Here is a 16497-nt window from a genome sequence, read left to right on the forward strand (position 1 = left end):
TCCTCTTGCAGTGAAGACCCCCCTGCCAACTCCCCTGCAAAAAATATTTCTAGTGCTCCAAAGCCTCTATTCCATACTAGCCAAACACCAAATTCGATTCTCAGATTCTCTCTCCTCCACTGCTCAACCCAAATGAATTTCTTTTTATTTATTTATTTATTTATTTATTTATTTATTTATTTATTTAGTAAGTAATCTCTATGCCCATCATGGGACTTTAACCCATGATCCTGAGATCAAGATTTGCAGGCTTTATTATGACTGAGCCAATCAGGTGGCCCTTTACCCAAATGAACTTCAAGTTCAGATTTTAGTCAGAGTCCCAAGAATGAAGAAGAACCATTCTCAGATCATCTGGAACCAGCTTCTCTAAAGTTGTCAATCTGCTTTTAACTGCATTTCCTCTTTTTCCAGGATTGAAAGCATAAATTCTCGAGAACAACTTCAAGATTTTTGCAACTATTAACTCACTATTGACATTATGTCTCCTCATTAACACTGCTAGGTGGCACAGCAGTCACACTTATTTTCCCTTAGATTTGCTAATCAACAATGGGCATTAGGAGCTAGAGGGGTTTGGAGGAAGTCAGAAGGCAGTTGGGAGGTTCTGCATAGCAAAGAGGTTACACCTCTAAATGGGACTGTGGACTGTAAGAGACCTTAGAGTGGGTCTTCAGTACCCAGGCAACAGCTAGAACCTGAGACTTTGGAACCCTTGTTTAAAAGCTAGGAAAAAAGAAAAAAGACCTTTTTATTTATTTTTTTAAAAGATTTTATTTATTTATTTTGAAAGACAAAGTAGGGGTAGGGGCAGAGGGAGAAGGAGAGAGATAATGTCAGGCAGACTCTGCTGACTACAAAGTCTGATGTGGAGCTCTATCTCAGGACGCTGAGACCATTAGCTGAGGTAAAATCAAGAGTCAGACACTTCAATGACTGAGCTAACCAGGAACCTCTGGACCTTTTTATTTAAAGCTCAAAGATGCTTGCTAAAATTGTTAGTGGGACTTTTTTTTTTTTAAAGATTTTATGTATTTATTCATGAAAGACAGAGAGAGGCAGAGAAGAGGCAGAGGAAGAAGCAGGCTCCCTGCAGGGGAACCTGATGTGGGACTCAATCCCAGGACCCCAGGATCACAACCTGAGCCTGAAGCAGATGCTCAGCCACTGAGCCACCCAGGCATCCCTAGAGAGATTTCCCTAAGCTGAAAATAAAGGGTGTTAATTAGAAATTAGAACACATGTGAAAGAATAAATCTCACTGGAAAAGTACACATATAGTAAAGGCAGTAGATTAATTACTTATAAAGCAGTATGAAGGTGAAAAGACAAAATGGTAAAAATAACTATGCTTATAATTAGATAAGGGATGCATGAGAAGAAAAAATGTAAAAAGTGACATCAAAAATATAAAATATAAGAAGAATAAAAATGTTGAGTTTTAAAATGGGATTGAAGTTTTTATTAACTTAAAAAAACCATTACAGAAATGTTGTTATATGTAAACCATTTTAACCACAAAGCAAAGGCTATCTAGTAAATACACAAAAGATAAAGGATTATAAGCATACCAATAAAGAAAACTATCAAACTACAAAGGAAGAAAGCAAGAGAAGACAGAAACAAAGGAGCAATAAAAACAATGAGAAAACAGTGGGGTTCATGGGTGGCTCAGTTGGTTGAATATCTGACTCTTGGTTTCAGCTCAGATCATGGGGTCAGGCTTGTGGGGTTGGGATGTGTGCTTGGCTCAGTCTGCTCAGGATTCTTTCTCTCTCCCTTGCCCTCTGCCCTTCTCTCTCTCTCTCTCTCTCTCTTTCGATCTCAAATAAATAAATAAATAAATAAATAAATAAATAAATAAATAAAATCTTTTAAAAAATAACTAGAAGATAATTAACAAAATAGAAAATACACATCTATAAATAACTACTTTCAATGTAAATGGACTAAATTATTTAATCAAAAGACACAAAGTGGTTAATAAAAAAAAAATCCACCTATATGCTATCTTTAAAAGACACACTTTAGATGTAAAAACACACACAGACTGAAGGGAAGAGATATTCCATGCAAATGAAAACCAAAGCTGGAGTAGCTCTACTTCTATGAGACAAAAGAAACCTTAAAACAAAAATCATGATAAGAGACAAAGAAGAATGTTAAGTAATGATAAAGTGGTCAACTTAATTAGAGGATATAACATTTATAGATATTTATGCACCCAACATACAAGGCCCTAAGTATATAAAGCAAATATTAATAGACCTGTAGGGAGAAATAGACAGCAATACCATACTAGTAGGGGTCTAACACTCCACTCACATCAATGGATAGATCATCCAGACAGAAAAATCAATAATGAAGCATTGGCCCTAAACAATACATTAGACAAGAAGGACCTAACAAATATATACAGAACACCATGCACAAGCAGCATGTGTACACTCTTGTACACATGGAGCATTTTCAAGATAGATTTTATGTGGTGGGCCACAAAACAAGTTTCAGTAAATTTAAGGGGATTGAAATCATACCAATCATTTTTCCTGACCACAATGATATGAAAGTAGAAATTAATTACATGACCAAAACTGGAAGATTCACAAATATGTGGAGATTAAATAATATGCTACTGAATAAACAGTGAGTCAATGAAAAAATCAAAAAAGAAAAACCTTAAAAACAAAAGAAAATTAAAATCTCAAAAACCTAATTTTATAAATGAAGGAATTAGAAAAAGAAGAAACAAATGAAGCCCAAAGTTAGTAGAAGGAAAGAAATAACAAAGATTAGAGCAGAAATAAATTAAGCAGAGACTAAAGAGACAATAGAGAGATCAATGAAACTAAAAGCTGATTCTCTGAAAAGATAAATAAAACTGACTAGCCCTTTGCTTGACTCACCAAGAACAAAAAAACATCGGCAACATCAGAAATGAGGGGCAACCCAGCTTATGTCAGGCAGCCGGCTAAACCCTGGCTCAGCGGTTTAGCGCCACCTTCGGCCCAGCCTGATCCTGGAGAGCTGGGATGGAGTCCCGTATTGGGCTCCCTGCATGGAGCCTGCTTCTCCCTCTATCTGTCTCTGCCTCTCTCTCTCTCTTTCTGTGTCTATCATAAATAAATAAATCTTAAAAAAAAAAAAACAGATATCACAACTGATTACACAGAAATACAAAGGATCACAAAATACTATTACGAAAAAGTATATGTCTACAAATTGGAAAACCTGGAAAGGATAGATAAATTTCTAGAAATCTACAATCTTCCAAAACTGAATCATGATGAAAAAGAAAATTAGAAAAGACTGATTACTATAGAGCAATCATCAACAATCTCCCAACAAACACAAGTCCAGGACCAGATGGCTTCACTGGTGAATTCTACCAAACATTTATTTTTTGAAAGATTATATTTATTTATTTGAGAGAGAGAGAGGGAGAGAGAGCACGAGTGTGCAGAGGAGCAGAGGGAGAAGCGGACTCCCCACCAAGAGGGGAGCCTGACATGGGGCTTGATCCTGGGACTCCAGGATCACAACCTGAGCTGAAGGCAGTTGCTTAGCTGACTGAGTCACCCAGGCACCCTCTGCCAAACATTAAAGAATTAATTACAACCCTTCTCAAACTCTTCCAAAAAATAAAGGCAGGATGTGGAGGACTCTTCCAAACACATTTTATGAGGCCAACATTACCCTGACACCAAAACCAGACAAGAATGCCACAAGAAAAGAAACTTAGAGATCAACATCCCTGATGAACATAGATGCAAACACCCTCAAACAATTTTAGCAAACAAAGTTCAATAATACATTAAAAGGATCTTATACCATGATCAAATGGGATTTATTCCAGGGATACAAACATGGTTCGATATGTGCAAATTCATCATGGTGATACACTACATGGACAAAATAAAGGATAAAAATCATGTGACTATTTCAATAGATGTAGGAAAAGCATTTCAAAAAAATCAAAATCAATTTATGATAAAAAAAATTCTCAGGGGATCCCTGGGTGGCGCAGCGGTTTAGCGCCTGCCTTTGGCCCAGGGCGTGATCCTGAAGACCTGGGATTGGGTCCCACGTCGGGCTCCCGGTGCATGGAGCCTGCTTCTCCCTCTGCCTGTGTCTCTGCCTCTCTCTCTCTCACGTGTGCCTATCATAAAAAAAAAAAAAAAAAAAAAAAAAATTCTCAACGAAGGGGTATAGAGGGAACATGCCTCAACGTAGCAAAGGCCATGTATGACAAGCCCACACCTAACATCATACCGAACACTTTTCCTGTAAGATCTGGAAGAAAACAAAGATGCCCACTCTTGCTGCTTTTATTCAACACAGTAATGGAAGCCCTAACCAGAACAATTAGGTGAGAGAGAGAGAGAGAGAGAGAGAGAGAGAAAGAGGAAAGAAAAGAAAAGAAAAGAAAAGAAAAGAAAAGAAAGAAAAAAAAAAAAGAAAAGAAAAGAAAAGAAAGAAAAGAAAAGAAAAGAAAAGAAAAGAAAAGAAAAGAAAAGGAAAAAGAAAAGTCATCCAAATTGGAAAGTAAGGAGGAAAACTTCCATTATTTGTAGATAATATGATGTGATAAAAAGAAAACCCTAAAGACTTCATCAAAAACCTGTTAGAACTAATAAACAAATTCAGTAAAGTTTTGGGATAAAAAAATCAATACATACATAGCTGAGAGAAAAATGAACTCTCAGGAGGAGATATAATAAAATAATCCCATTTGCAATTGAACCAAAAAGAATGAAATACCTTGGAATAAATTTAACCAAAGAGGTGAAAAATCTGTACTCTTGAAAACAACAAGACATTAATGAAAGAAATTGAAGAAGACACAAAGAAACAAAAAGATACTCTGTGTTCTTTTAAATGTCTATACTACCCAAAACAATCTGAAAATTGAATGCAATACTTATGAAAATTCCAATGGCATTTTTCACAGAAATAGAGCAATCTTAAAATTTGTGTGGAACTACAAAGACTCTGAATAGCTAAAGCAATTTTGAGAAAGAAAAACAGAACTGGAGGCACCAAGCTACATTACAAAGCTATAATGATAATAATTATTTTTTATAGATTTTATTTATTTATTTTAGAGAAGCAGGCAGAAGAGGGAGAAGCAGAGGGATAGGGAGAGGAAGAGAGAAAGAATCCCAAGCAGACTCCATGCCCAGCACAGAACCTGATGTGTGGCTCAGTCTCATGACCCTGCGATCTCATGACCTGAGTAGAAATCAAGAGTCAGATGCTTAATGGACTGAGCCACCCAGGTGATCCTAAAGCTACAGTAATTAAAACCGTACAGTATCAACATAAAAACAGATACATACACCAATGGAGAAGAATAGAGGAGCCAGAAATAAATTTATACATATATGGTCAATTACTTTGTGACAAAGAAGGCAAGAATTTGCAATGGGGAAAGAACAATCTCTTCAATAAATCATATTGGGAAAACTGGACAGCCACATACAAAAGAATGAAACTGGACCATTACCTTACATTATAGACAAGAATTAACTCAAAATTGTAAAAACCTGAATGCAAGACCAGAAACCACAAACCTTCTAGAAGAAAGGGTAGGTGGTAAGCTCCTTGATATAGATCTTGATGATAAGTTTTTGAATCTGACACCAAAAGTAAAAACAACAAAATAAAAAATTAACAAGTGAAACTAAATCAAGCTAAAAGGCTTTTGCACACCAATAGAAACCATCAACAAAATGAGAAGGCAATCTACTGAATGGAAGAAGATCTTTGAAAATAATAAGGGGCTAATATCCAAAATATATAAAGAACTCATACAACTTAATAGAAAAACTGGGCAGAAGATCTGAATAGACATTTTTCCAAAGAAGACATACACATGGCCAACAGGAACATGAAAAGATAGTCAATATCACTCATCATCGGGGAAATGAAAATCAAAACCACAATGAGATGTCCCGTCATGTCTGTCAGAATGGCTACTATCAAAAAGACAAGAAATAACAAGTTTTGCATAGGATGAAGAGAAAAGGGAATACTTAATGCACTGTTGGTGGGAATGTAAGTTGATGCAACCCCTCTGGAAAACACTACAGAAATTCCTCAAAAAATTATAATGAGAACCACCATATAATCCAGCAATTCCACTTCTGGATATTTATGTAAAGGAAACAAAAACACTAACTTGAAATATATGTATATATATATATATATATATATATATCTCCTCATGTTCATTGCAGCATTATTCACAATAACCAGCATATGGAAACAACCTAAGTATCCACTAATGGACAAATGAAGAAATTTTAGTACACACACACTCACACCCACACACCCACAGAGGAATATTATTTAGTCATAAAAAGGATTGGGATTTTACCACTTACAAAACATGGATGGACACTGAGGGCATTAGGCTAAGTGAAATCATGTCTTGCTCATCTCACAATGAGATTACCTCGCAACAAGCTTAAGTTGAAAACATCATGCTGAAAATGTATTGAGTAAACCTAAACCAGCAAACATTATAACTTACCCCAGCCTACCCTAAATGTGCTCAGAACACTTATTAACCTACAGCTGAGCAAAATCATCTAACACAAAGCTTATTTGATAATCAAGTATTAAATATCTCATATAGTTTATTGAAAAGTGTACTCAAAGTGAGTACAGAATGACTGTCTAGGTACACAATGTTAAGTGTATTGGTTGTTTACTCTCAAGATTGCCTGGCTGACGGAGAGCTATGCTTCAATGCCACCACCTGGCACCATGAGAGTGTCCTACTGCATATTGCTAGCCAAGGAAAAGATCAAAATTGGAAGTATGATTTCTACTGAATAAGTATTGTTTTAACAGCACCATAAAGTAAAAAAAAAAATCATAAGTTGAAGTATTGTAAGTCAGTGACCTTCTGCAAGTCATACAGAGAAAGACAAATATTGTATGAGCTCTCTTGTGTGTGGAACCAAGAAAAAGAAAAAAGAAACCCAATCTCAGAGATACAAAGAGCAGATTGGTGGTTGCAAAGAGGCATGGAGTGGGGGAGACAGGTAAGCTGTCGTTATTGGCTTAGTTTAAATAAATAGAGTAAAAATTAAAAAATACAGAATTATACAGATTAAAAAAATGTAAGTCTCCACAATCCCATCACCAGCACTCTTACCTTCCCAGAGACTACTACTATTTAAAATTTATTGTGTATCCTTCTTAAATCTATTTTCCTAAGCATTCATATATATGTGTGTGTGTGTATATATGTGTGTGTCCATAATATATAGAATTGTTTAAAATGTAATGTATAATTTTGCAACCCAGAAAGAATCTCTGACCAGAAAATAAATAATATTTTAAGTTAGAGACACTTTCCTGTTGTTGAAACATCACCAAAATGGAGCTTCTATATATGCATGTAAAGCAATGTCCCTTCCTATAACAGATCCAAAGTTTCAGATATTTAAAAGTGTTTTGAAGATGAGTTTGTTTTTTTTTAATAAAAAGAACATGAATTAACTTTGTAATAAAAAATAAAGTTGTAGGAGGACTTTATTTCCAGTCTGGTATAAAAGGAGTTTGGAAATTGTCACTTCCATCCCCACAACAAAAGACAAGCTGAGCACCATGAAAAATCAACAACCATTCATAGAACCATCAGAAAATCAAGGTCACATGAGCTGCTGCCCCCAAAATTGGCAGGTACAGAGAATCATGAGTTACCAGACAGAAGTTCAAAAGCAGAAACTTCCATGGGCTCTGGTACTGGGCTTGGGGTTGGGAACTTCAACTACAGTTAATGAGTTGCTAGAGGCTTAATTTAACTCAAGTGTGAGAGTTAAAAACTCCAGGAAGGATACCCAAACTTTTGAGAGTTTTATCTCCAGGAGCCCTATTAAGTTCTCATAATGAAGACAAGACATGCTTCCAGCAAAAAGAGTGGAAAAGCCATCATTTTAAAATATATCCAGAGCATTCTATTCCTAGCAGAGCCTGCCTTCAACGGAAATTACCAGAGCACCACTAACTGGGGTTTCACCAAAGCCCAACCATCACAGCAGATGGGAAATACTCAACTCCAGCGGTGTCTAACCTTCTTGTTAAACGTAAGGTGTGTGTTTTGGTGATGTGGAGGCCTGGCCCAGGGCACTGGCTCACTGCAAACCTAAACCTAACCATAAAGGGATCCCTGGGTGGCACAGCGGTTTGGCGCCTGCCTTTGGCCCAGGGCGCGATCCTGGAGACCCGGGATTGAATCCCCCGTCGGGCTTCCGGTGCATGGAGCCTGCTTCTCTCTCTGCCTCTCTCTCTGTGTGACTATCATAAAAAAAAAAAAAAAAAAAAAAACCTAACCATAAAAATGTAGAATACTTCCTTCACACCATAGCACCATATCAATAGGGATCCTGGAGGAGATCCCTAATAAGGAGGTAATACATGCAAAAGAATTACACATCTCAAGCTTATTTAAAGGAGCTCCAGAGAAACTTGAAGGAAACAGACAAAACAAGGACAACAGGGAAAAATTTTAGCTTTTTAAATCTATAGCTATAGTACACAGTAAACACAGCCTAACAATGTAAAACAGTGTAAAACATCACCTTAAGGTCCTATTTCCTTAAATGCCTTCTACTCAGGACATCACATCTGGCTTAAAAAAAATTGCAAAGAACATCAAAAGACAAAAACAAAACAAAGTGAAACAGAAAACAAACAGACAAAAAATAAAAAATAAAACACCTCATAGTCTGAAGAACCAAGCAAGCCCCCAAGCCACACTCAGATATGGGAGAGATGCTGGAATAATCACACCTAGAATTAAAACACCAATGATTAAATGCTCAAGGTAATAAAGGAAAGGCTGGACAACAAGTAAAGGAGATGTATAATGTAGGCAGAGATCTAGAAACTCTAAGAAAGAAGACAAAAATGCTAGAAATAAAAAACACTGCACAAAAATTAATAATTCTTTTGATGGGCACATCAGTAGACCAAACACAGCACCTCCACTCCCCCTCAAAAATCAGTGAGCCTGAAGAAATGTCAATAGAAACTTCCAAAACTGAAAGGCAGACAGAAAAAGAATGAAAAAGATGAAACAGAATTTCAAGAACTGTGGGACAATTACAGAAGCTGTAACATACACATAACAAATATAGCAAATGTACCACCCTAATGCAAGATGTCAATAATGGGGGACGTGGCGAGGAGTGGGGGGCTTATATGAGAACACTGTACTTTCTGTTCAATTTATCTAGAAATCTAAAACTACTTAAAATATAAAGCCTATTAAATTAAAAAATTCTAGAAGCAATGATTACAAGTCATCATATACACAAATAAAGTTGTAATTAGCTAAAACAATAGCAGTGAGAAACTTTTAACATTACTTTGAGTCTAATATCACAAGAAAACAGTAAAAAAAGCAAGAACATAGTCTGAATACTGTCATTAATAATGATTATTTAATTAACATATTTGACTTGTATCCTAGAAATGAGAATATTCATTCTTTTCAAAGGTTTATGGAATATTTATACATATTATTCATGTACTAGACCACAAAAATGATTTTAATAAATTATCCAAGTCCTAGAGTTATAGATTATATTATTTAATTAAAATGCAAGGAAACTGGAAATTTACAGCATATGTTTTTAAACTCCCCAAATTCTAATCTCTTAGAAACTTTAAAACACATAAACCTCTCTTAAATAACCTAGTTTAAGAAGGAAATATTCAACTGCAGGCTCTTTCAATATTAATATGGAATGTAGACAGATCTGTACTTAGAGGGATAGTCACAACCATACTTTGGCTTCCCTTCTTGCCAACACGTAGGATTTCCCAGGTTACAATCACTTCTAGAAATATGTGGATGAATTTACTGAAATAGTTTTCAGGTAAGAAGTGGAATACAATATTTTGGAAATGGAATAGAACTATGTGTGTTTCCACACATTATAGCAAACATCTTAAATCTAGAAAGTGTGGAGAAGTGGAGGTTCAAGTAGAAAAGGAAATTAGGGTTCAGGTACATTCCACAAGAATAATTTTATTTTGAGATGAAGCCATTTGAAACTTCAGCACACATATTTTTTACCCCTTTTCTCTTTCCCTGGTGAACTGATAGTCAGACCCTTTGAGAAAATTTTAAAAGTTCCTGAGCCTACCTGAGCCCATACAATAGTTGATCTACAGTATGTGGGAAGGAGGAAAGAACCAGCTGGAAGCAATATCTCACACAGCCAGAACAAAATAGCGATGGGCTCCCGTGTGGAGCTCAAAGACCAAAAGATGAGGTGGCAGAGGGTTCTCAGCTCACGCCTACCAAGAAGGCCCAGCAGGCTTTCTCTGGAAGATGAGGAGAGGTGTCCACTCCAGCACCTCGCCTCCACCACTCTGCCTGCCCTCCAGCACCGCTGAGGACAAGGGGTCGAAGATACCTAGAAACCAGCAGCATGTTTGGGAGAACAGCTTGTATGCGCTGAGTAGAAACTGAGAAAAAGGAGGAGGAAATCCAGGGGTCAGGGGCCCACCAAAACAAACTGTGCGAAGTGCCTGGATATGAATGAGATCGGTAAGTAACTCCACCTAATTACACATGGCCCCGAGAGTCCAGTTCCTATAGGGATCCTGGTCAGTCTTGGCCACGACACTCCACTCTTGATTGCTTTTTCCTGGCATGAGGGTTGTCCCATTCTCAAATGTTTGACATAGGAGACAGCATGGTCAAATGGGGACTGTGGTATCAAGAGTTTGGTGTGGGATCAAATAGCTCTTCTCCTGCAAAATGCAAAGACTCTCTGGGGTGAAGGATTTGCGATTTGGAAAGGAAAGTGATGAGGTACAGAATCATGAGTGGAGGAGCTGGCATCCTGCCTCCCACAGCCATTTTTCCTTTTTTTTTTTTTTTTGTTCCCCTTTACTTTGGGTCTGGTCCCAGCAAATCCTTTTGCCAGATAAAGCACTGAAGTAGAGAAAGCAGCATTTCAGCAGCATTATTGAAAAATGTTCTTTCCTACAGCCAAAACTGAGACCGAAATGCCAAGACGTTTGCACCCAAAGAAGAACTGACTGAGAGCCAAACACGTGCTGGGTTTGTTTGGTGTGGGGGGTGGTGGAAGGAAGAGAAAGAACATTCACACAGTATAAGATGACTCCAGACAACAGCACTTGCAAAGCAGAATTTGCAATATTAAGCACACTTTGTATTACCCAAGGGAACCTTCAGAAAAGATAAGCTGCCTGGATTTTCAACAAAAAGATTAAAGTATTCCAATTGGCATTCCCCCCCCACCCCCCCCCCCCACCCCACTCCCCATTCCCCGGAGGCCCAAGATGTCCTGTTTTCTCTGCAGCAGCTGTCCCCTCCCACAAAGGCCCAGTGACTAGGAAAAGGGAAAATATAGTGGCTTCTTGTCAGAGTTCACTTGTGTCTTTGGCTTCTCCTAATTTTTTGGGCCTTCCATGTCTTAAGGACCAATTTGTAATTAGCCAAAGGAAATAAAAAGGAGAGCTTTAGAAAACGAATCACGTTGATTAGCATGTCCTGACTGGGATTTTGGGTCACCCCAGAGCATCCATGGTTCACTTAAGGGAGAGCAAATCCAGTGAAAATCCACTCTGATTTTAAAGAAAAAAATAGATGCCCAGCATCAGTTGAACACTTAGAGAAAGGGAGAAGGTCTGGTGGAATCAACAGGTAAAGGAGAAATCTCATTGTGGTAAATGCCGAGATGTTCTAAAACTCATTTGGATTGGAGTAATTTAATGAGAAATACAGAAATCACTACAAGGAGACCATTGACTGTTTCTTGAGAGAGAGGAGAAGAGAAAAGGAAGAAGAAGAAGAAGAAGAAGAAGAAGAAGAAGAAGGAGAAGGAGAAGGAGAAGGAGAAGGAGAAGGAGAAGGAGAAGGAGAAGGAGAAGGAGAAGGAGAAGGAGAAGGAGAAGGAGAAGGAGAAGAAGAAGAAGAAGAAGGAGGAGGAAGAGGAGGGGAAAGAGGAGGAGGAGGGGGAAAAGGGAAGGAGAGGAAAGGAGGAGGAAGAGGAAGAAGAAGAGAAGGCAAAAGAAGAGGAGGAGAAGGAGAAGAGGATAACATTTCTGTAAAATCAAGAATCTTTTATGTCAGCTCCCTTATGCACGGCGTTTTCCCTCTTGGTTCATAAATACACAACTCTTCTGTTTAAGTGCATGGTGCCTTTAGGTCAGAGGGACACAATTTTGACAGCATTTGGTCAGATCAACTCTGGATGGAAAACGCCTTGGAGATAATATGGGTAAAGTCCTGAGGTGGCCAAAGGAAAACCCCTCCAGCCGGACCAGGAGGACAAAGCCTCCACCCGGACACACAGGACAGTTCCCAGCTCCAAACCTGTGATGAGAAGCCAGGGAGCTTCTCAAGCTCCCTTCACTGGAGGAAATGTGCCCTTAGCAGGTCCCTGCTGGGAAAAGCACAGCAAGAATAACTTTGCAAGGTAATCCACGAGGACTACGCCAAGTGTGTTCTTCTAAAGTGTCCCTGATGCAAATGAAATAAAATACAGTGAGCAGCTACTTCAACCACCTTTCTACTTCTCTCTGGAGCTCTCTCCCCCTTTTTAAATCTCTCTCTTTGATGACTCTGCCATCATCTTCAGCAGCTGTGGTCTCAGAGGGGAGGGCCAGATTAGGGGGAAGAAAAGAACTGTTTGAACAGAATGAAATTCTCGAACTCCTGACATGATAGGGGCCTCAGAGAGAGTGAAGCCCGTCCTACAGATTAGCACTGCTGGCCCACAAGGCTGAGCTAATTGCCTGTGAATTGCTCCATTATACCAAACACCATACTGATGCCCAGAACATCATAGTTCAAAGCAAAGTATTTATCTTTGCAGTAGCATTGGAAAAACAGTGATAGTTTATAAAACTGAAATATGAGGATCATTTAATCTGGCATCCCATTAAAGGGCAGGTACAGTGAGAACTGAAACAAGGAGAGTAGCTGGGAGATAGAGAAAGGAACATAAAGGAATTTTGCTTTAATATTAAACAGTTATCCAAGTAAAGGCAAATGCCATCCTTCAAAAGGAGAGAAGGAGGTGCACAGACCATTCTTGCTTGGAATGGCAGTGATGACTTGTATAAGGAGGTCACTATGCTACATACTCTAGAAGACTCGGAGCCCAGAATCTCAGTTGCTATCGACAACAGCTGATGACCCTACTGTAGAACTTCTGGTGGAAGGCTCCTCCCCACTCTGTCCCCATGCTGCCCCCTGGATTCTCCTCCCCACCCCCATCACTGGCTCTGCTTTCCCTCCCCATCTCCACAGCCAGTGTGACACACTGTGAGTGCACATTGGCCAAGTTGACACAGATCACCTTGTCAGACTGACAAGGCCTCAAGACTGAACAGTATGATCATCCTGACTCATTTCCATGTTCCCTGCTTAGGAAGTAAGACAGGAAAGAAGGCACAGCCTTGTGAAGCAGGAGCAGACACTTACATATGTTCATGCTAGAATCAGCAGTTCTCAAAGTGTGGTCCCTGGACTAGAAGTGTCAGCATCGCATAGAAACTTCCTGTTACAAGTGCAGATTCTGGGTCTCCCCTTGTAACTACGGAATCAGCTGCTCTGAGAAGGAGACCAGCAATCTGTATTTTAGCAAACCTTCCAGCTTAAGTGCTAAAATCTCTAGTCTAAAAGATTTTTCTTAGGTAGTACAACTTCTCTGACTCGTTCCTCTGCCTGGAATGTGCTCTCCCTATGAACCTTCCAGAAAAACTCTTGGCCTCTCAAAATGCAGTTCAAGTTTTAACACTGAATTCTTTTTTTTTTTTTCACTGTTCAAAATTTATTTGGTATTTTAGTTGGTATGACAGATAGTTGGTTGCGTTGTCTTTTTACATTATATTTTATTATAATATTATAATATTATATTTTTATTATATTGACATTATATTTTTACATTATATTTTACACTATATTCTGACATATATAGTACACAAAATAAGATCCTTTAGAAGAGTTGTGCACAATACATGCAATATTGAATTTATACATTGGATCCTAGGATGTGACTGAAGAAAAAAGATGGAATAGGCATGCTGGGTGTTGAGGTGAAGGAATCAGAAGTTACAGACAACAGTAAATACACATCTGGTTTGAAGAGTAACTGCAGCATATACAACATTAGCGGGGGTGCATCTGAGATGATAGAACTATATTATGTTAACCAATTTAGGACTACACAAGAGAGATATCATCCAGCATCAGGATATGGCTGCAGGGTTTTGTGAACCATTCCCATTTGTAACTTTAGGAAACTGATGTTTTTCTTAGGCCATTTTAATATTACTACTTGAGTAACAGGTCAGATAATAAGGACAATATACACAACATCCAACTAAAATCTTGTTGTAGTCTAGACAGTAACGTGGTACATTAGAAAAATTTTAAAACCGCAGCTCCTTTTGGATCCCCCAAAGTGTAGCTGCACTCTTCCTCAAACGGGCCTCTTTCTCAGGAGTCAGAGAGTCACCTTCACAACATCAGAGATTCCATTCTGTCTCAAGATGCAAGGAACACTAAGGAAGACATCATCTTTTAGTCCATAGAGACCCTTAATCATGGTGGAAATTGAATGCACCTGCCTAAGACTCTTCATTATACTTTCTGCCAAATCTGCCACAGACAGTGCAATGGCCCAGGAAGGGTAGCCTTTCAGTTTGATCACCTCATAGGCACTGTCAACCACTTATTTGTGAACCTCTTTCCACTGTTCCTTAGCTGCATCAGTGCCTAAGTCAGGGTGCAGATTCTTCAGTGAGACACCAGCAACATTTATTCCACTCCATACAGGCACACTGGAGTCTCCATGCTCTCCAAGGACCCACCCATGACAGCTTAGTGGGTGAACGCCCAGCCTTTCCCCCATTAGGTAGCAGACCTGGGCTGAATCCAGATTCAATCACTTCTAATAACTCCGATTTGGGGAAGGCCACTTATCTTCCAAGCCACATGGGTCAAGATATCCACTGGATTGGAAATAACAAGAAAACTTGCAGTTTGGGCTGTATTTGAAAATATTAGGAACGATGAACTTAAAGATGTTCATGTTATGCTGGACCAAGTTAAGATGACTTTCTCCCTTTTGCTGACATACCCCAGCTGTGATAATAACCAGCTTGGAGTTTGCAGGCACATTATAGTCTTTGCCAGAGACAATTTTTGGTGTTCTACGGAAAAGGCTGCCATGCTGGAGATCCATCATCTCTCCCTTCAATTTGTCTTCCATGACCTCAACAAGAGCAAGTTCATCTGCCAAGTCCTTCATTAAGATACTGATGGCACAAGCCATGCCAACAGCACCAACCCCAACAACTGTAATCTTATTCCAGGGGATATGGTCTTCCTTAAGATTCTGAATCAGCTGATCCTTGAGAGTTGCCATTTTGGACTAGGACCAAAAGGAATGGAGAGTGCACGTCGGGAGGCGGGAAGCCACGGTGCATGAGGTTGGGTCGGGACTTGGCGGCAGCAGGCTCTGACACTTAACACTGAATTCTTGTCTAATTGTTTTCAGTGCTCTTGTGGCGAACTTTTATCATTGTTTTTAGGAATGGTTTTGAAGGCCTTTGTTTTCCTGCCTGGATGTTCCTCAGTATCCTCAAAACCTACAACGTAGATTGCTTATTTTAAAACTCAAAGAGGTTTGAAATAAAACAGACCCTAAAAAAAAAAAAAAAAAAAAAAAAAAAACAGACCCTATAAAAGTGGAGTAGTTATGTTATATTTTCTTTGTGCCGTGATTGAAGTTGATACTTTGGAGCAAAAAAGCAAACACAGGTAAAACAGAGTAGATCAGAAAAAGGTAGATAAGGGGATAAGGGACAGAAATTTGAGAATAGCACTTGATCGGTTAAATTGTTGAAGAGTATTTAGAAGGAACTGTTCTCCCAACCAGAGGTAATAAGCTCTCTGAGAGGTAATAAGCTCACCCTCACTAAGCTGTTCCAAAGGTGGATAGTGGATGATAAATATGAGTTGGCATTGCAGATAAAAACCAATTGATTGGAGGTAATTGCTCGGGGCACTGTGTTAAGAAGCATTATAATTGGATCAAGAACTAGCTGGACAATTCCAGTGCGGATTAGTAATGTCTGCTTTGGGTGTCAGAGTGGGGGCTTGTTGAAATGAAATCAATTCCTCCAGGCCAGTGATGCTAAAGACATACTTACTGTGGCAGGTGGTAGAAACATATTAAATGACTTCTTAGAAGTATACATTTCCCATGATAAAAACAAGAATTTTTAATTTTTTTTTAAATTTATTTATGATAGTCACAGAGAGAGAGAGAGAGAGAGGCAGAGACATGGGCAGAGGGAGAAGCAGGCTCCATGCACCGGGAGCCCGACGTGGGATTCGATCCTGGGTCTCCAGGATCGCGCCCTGGGCCAAAGGCAGGCGCCAAACCGCTGTGCCACCCAGGGATCCCCAAAACAAGAATTTTTAGATGG

General features: G+C 38.8%; 1 pseudogene; it reads right to left on the reverse strand.

Annotated features, from left to right (window-relative positions):
• Positions 1-14433: 14433 nt before the first annotated feature.
• LOC100688434 lies at positions 14434-15431 on the reverse strand (annotated as a pseudogene).
• Positions 15432-16497: the final 1066 nt, after the last annotated feature.

The sequence above is a fragment of the Canis lupus genome, chromosome 10, assembly GCF_011100685.1.
Source record: "Canis lupus familiaris isolate Mischka breed German Shepherd chromosome 10, alternate assembly UU_Cfam_GSD_1.0, whole genome shotgun sequence".
Lineage (NCBI taxonomy): Eukaryota > Metazoa > Chordata > Mammalia > Carnivora > Canidae > Canis > Canis lupus.